The sequence below is a fragment of the Myripristis murdjan genome, chromosome 7, assembly GCF_902150065.1.
Source record: "Myripristis murdjan chromosome 7, fMyrMur1.1, whole genome shotgun sequence".
Classification (NCBI taxonomy): Eukaryota; Metazoa; Chordata; class Actinopteri; order Holocentriformes; family Holocentridae; genus Myripristis; species Myripristis murdjan.
Genome location: NC_043986.1, coordinates 7844526 through 7849525, shown reverse-complemented (window position 1 = coordinate 7849525; position 5000 = coordinate 7844526). Strand labels below are relative to the sequence as shown.

The window sequence follows — 5000 nt, the reverse complement described above, 5'->3', positions numbered from 1 at the left end:
CCTCATCAGATACATTTACATGGACCCTAATATTCTGCTAATAATCAGAAGAACAGCCCAGTCAGAATAAAAATCCCTCATGTAACCACTGTAATCAGAAGAGATTGGCCTGATCAGAAGGAATTATCAATCAGACTGATGCTTTAAAAATATTAGCGCCTGATAACCACGTAAACTCTTAATCTGATGGTTTCTCTCTGGTTGGAATAAATCTGATCTTTCTGTGCATGTTTGTCCCATGTAAGGGGGAAACATCAGGTGACGTGACAAGTTTCCAGGACGGACAGAAACACAGCGGCAGCAAAACACAACTTGGTTTGTGGCTGATACAACTCTTTTTGTTGTAAATCTTTAAAGTATGGTTGAATGCCTCCTTTAAAACATCTTCAAACCTTTTCAAACATCTTACCAAACTGTCGACCAAATCACAAACCTGCTGGAGAAGTTTGAAGGCTGCCTGTTAAAAGAATAAAAGTCCAAACCAGCAGCCAGGGTTCATTTTTACAGTCTGATGGACAACCTGATGGGGGCGCCACCACGGGACAACATGACTATAACAATATTATATATTATATATTATAGTAATATTCCCGGCAGATTAGATGATTCCCAGCAGGCGCAGCCGCTTTGCACGTTAAAAAAGTTCAGTTCTGATTAGACGCTCTGTGGCATGTAAACTCACATCGTATCAGATCACTTTATTTCGCCTCCGTGTAAACAGTTAACCCTCCTATTATGTTTGGAGTCAATATGATCCCAGCCAATGTTTAACGTCTCTAAATAAATGATTAACATCATTTTTTTGCTTCATATTTAATGGGTTTTCCTAATTTAATGGGTACTACCAGGAAAACATGAAATTCACACACTTTGCAACGCATCGGTTATAAATAACAAAAATCTGTAGAAATAATATGAAGCCATCAAAATACCAAAAATTTATATTTTTTTCCAATTATAGGTCAATAAGTGAGATTTTATGGTGATTTGCATATTTTTCCATAGTCGCGTAATAGGAATACTGGATGTATAAGTGGGGGTGGGAGGGGGTTATGTTTTATTTAAAGGGCTATTTAGGTCGTCAACAAAGAAACATAAAGTACCTGACACATAAACTTTGGTAACCATTTTAGTTTTAATAATTTTGTGGAGTTTTAAACTGCTGGGGTCAAATTGACCCCAGACATAAAAGATGTTAGTAAATTTGAACATAACAGGAGAATTAAACTGGAATCTCTAATCAGAATAATTTCAAGGAAGGAATATTGTCCATGTACCTGTAGCTATTGTCTGATAATGAAAACCAAGTTGACTCAACCATACAATTTTGGGTTTATTCCACATTATCTTGTCAGCTGAGTCTTTAATCAACCATATCTAAAATCTAGAAAACTGGGATAAGCTTCCCTAACCGGGACACTCAAGTCCATGTAAACGTAGTCAGTGTCACCATTTTACTCCCTGCAGCTGAGAGAGCCAAGGTGTGCTGCAATATTAACACCAAGATTTATACTAAATTACACTATAAAGAGCTGTGTCTGTCAAGTCTGAAGATAGCAGATAATTAAAAAAAAAAAAAAAAAAAACATCCCGACTTCATTAAAAAATGAAAAGAGCCTCTGACTTGTCTGACGACCTTCATTTTTTCTTAAAAAGTATTTTCATTAAGTCGTTTTCAAGTAAAAATTAAGAAAAGGACGCCGGGAAAATGACTAACATACTACATTTTGCAGCACCAATCCATTATCGACGTGTTTGAGCTGATTCTCATTTTCGCCGCCGAGGAGATAATGTTCCCTGTCAGCGGAGTGAGAGAGACACTGGGAGTAAACACCAGAGGCATTAAATTACAGCAGGGCGTTCAGAATCTGCAGGGTTTGTCTCCTCGGCTCAAAGTGATGATTCTCATTTTATTTATTCTGGAAAAAAAAAATAAATAAATAAAAAAATTGCCCCGGTCTGCCTGCTGCTTCATGTTCACACACACTTACACACTTCAATATCTGGCAGTTTCCCAAGACAACCTGCTGTCCGAAGGTTAAGTGCCTTGCTCCAGGGCACTTGGGCAGTTGTTCAGAGTCAATCAGAATTTAAAAAAAAAAAAAAAAAACTGTTGCTGTGCATTTTTTTTAAGCCTCGTTGTTTAACCACCGAGTCTGCTGCATGCATGCGTACGTGCATGTGTGTGTGTGTGTGTGTGTGTGTTTGTGTGTGTGTGTGTGTGCAAAGAGGTTTGGAGGTCAGTGATTACAGATTAGGGTCAAAAGATTAGATTAGGGCCAAGGCTAAAACAAAGGGTTAAACATGTTGATTACACACATAAATCCACAAACATGTACACACACACACACACACACACACACACACACACACACACACACACACACACACACAGTATACATGTGGATGAACGATAAACTAGTAATCACATCATGATATGTCTGCAGGGGCATGGAGCGATCAGATTTGAGGATTATTGTTCAGACGTGTGCATTTGTCTGCACTTTCCATTCAAATGCATGTTATTTTTTTTTTTTTCTTATCTTATACATGTTTTGTCTTTTGCACTTATATTTATACTGAGTGTGTATGTGTGTGTGTGTGTGTTTTTTTCTTTCTGTCTTTCTTTTTTTTTTGATGAAAATGCCAGCAGGTGGGACGATCATCATATCATGATGGCTGGTGTATTTTATACATCTGGATTAGCCTTTCAGATTATGAGACTCTGAGATGATTATGTTTGGTTTAAGCCGGAGCCATCGACGTCCGAGTTATGTCACTGAACACGGCAGGATCCCTCCGGCCCGGACAGCACCGATTTAACCGGCTCCGTGTGAAAATCAGCGCCGCGCCTGCAGATATTCAACATTTTTGAATTTTCCCTGACCTTTCATGAGTAAGACGCTGAATTTCCTCCAGATTTTACAACAAACAAACAGATTCAGAGGTCTCTAAAGATTATTATTATGTGTTTCATTCTGCAGGGAAGTGATCACAACCTGCACACAATGGAAAATAAACAAATTCCACAATATTCCCTGCCTTGTCCCTATCATTTGGTCAATTCCCTGACATTCCCAAAACGTTCAAAATCTTTTCAAAATTCAGTGACTTTCCAGAAATTGAAAGGCCCTGCGGTGATGCCACTGAAATCACCGTGGGCTGCCACTTCCTGACGGAGTGACTGCCAGACGCCACGAACGAATCCGGCTGCAGTTTGATCTAATCTCGCTGAGCAAACAAGCGAACCCCTTAGAGACTGAAACAGCTTCTCATAAACAAGACGCCGAGTCCTTTCCCACTCCTTCTTGGTAAAGCTGCTCCACAGTTGTTTGGACTAAGAGTGGAGAGTTGTTGTCTTACACACACACACACACACACACACACACACACACACACACACCAAGAAATGTATGCAAATAAGTTGTGGCACAAAAAAGCACCGTGCAAGAAAATAGTCCCCTTCATCGTAAACTGTGACAGCTTTAAACCCTTCTCCACCCAGACGGCACCTTTGTGTCCGGAAAGCACCGCTCATATACGACTGAAAATTCTCTCTCTCTCTCTTGCTTGCTTAAAAATATACAGTGGTGGAAAAAGTTTTCGGACACCCCTTGCATTTGTGAAATATTGCATTAACAAATCACTCTTAGGTCTTCAAGTGCAATTTCTTTTAGTACAGTCACAGCCAAAATACTAAACAAATCCTAAAAAAGCCATTAAACACTTAAAATTGATTGGTTCCATAAAAATACATAAGACATTTTGAGTATTGGGTCATTTTGGTACCAGTGATGAAGGTCGTTCTTTTTATTAAAAGGCACAATTTTTGTTGCCGAGCTTGGTGTCTATATAAAGCCAGCACATCTGAAAGTTCTTCAGACACAAAAATGGCTAAAACAAGGAACCTAACGCAGGAAACACGCCTGAAGATAAAGATTAAACTGTCAAGAATTTAGTTTTGTTAGTTTTTCTTGTAAACAATAAACAAAAAATATATATATAATTTGTATTTGTTTGTATCTGTCTAATGCAGCCACACCTTTTGAAACACAAAAAAGATTTTTCCACAATTATTTCATGATGATATTTGAGATTGTGAGATTGTGTAAAATTTTAAGGGTGTCCGAAAACTTTTTTCCAACACTGTATCCTGGAGCAAAGATAGCTGCTGTTTATGAATGCGGGAAAAAAACAAACAAACAAACAAAAACAAAAAAAACATTTGAGATAATTCTTTAATGCACTTTTTATAGGTAAGAAAAGTGTGAACAGCGCGCTCTTTTCCCTGCGCAAACCTTTACAGCCTTTGTCCACACCGACGTGCCGGCCTGAATTTACTCAGTTTGACTCGGCTTGCGATCCCAGAGCGGCTTGGATTTGTGTTTCCATGACAACAGGGCTGTTTTTACCTTATGGTGAAGCCCCACCAACCGGCGTCCCACATGAGCGCTTTATTTCCAAAACATGAACTCGAAAGGGCTGCTGAACCAAATTAGTGTAACTAAGAGATTCGCTGTTAAAAATCATTTTTACACGGTCAGATGATCGACTACGGTAAAACTTTCCCGAGTGTCACTTCAGGGTCTTCCCGGCTGTAAGCAGCTTGTTTCCGTTTCTCTCTGACCGGTGAATGACGCCGAAGCTTTCTGATGTGGCCGGGTCGCAGAGTCCGGCGCGCTTTGGCCCTGATCATCTATGGAGATGATCCATTGTGGGCGTGCACTGCAAAAACTCAAAATCTTACCAAGATTATTTGTCTTATTTCAAGTCAAAAATGTCTTATTTCTAGTCAAAATATCTCATTACACTTAAAATAAGACATGATCACCTCAGAAGTAAATTGTTTTTAGACAATTGTCTCTTGTTTCAAGTGAAAATTTGCTTGTTTCATTGGCAAAATTTGCCAGTGGAAAAAGTGAAAATTCACTTGAAATAAGTGAAAATTAGCTAGAAACAAGAAACAAATTTTGCCAATGAAACAAGCAAATTTTCACTTG

At 38.8% G+C, this 5000-nt stretch overlaps 1 protein-coding gene across 1 annotated transcript in view; it reads right to left on the bottom strand.

Annotated features, from left to right (window-relative positions):
- celsr3 (cadherin, EGF LAG seven-pass G-type receptor 3) overlaps positions 1 to 5000 on the bottom strand; it is a 171490-nt gene that overhangs the window by 55174 nt on the left and 111316 nt on the right.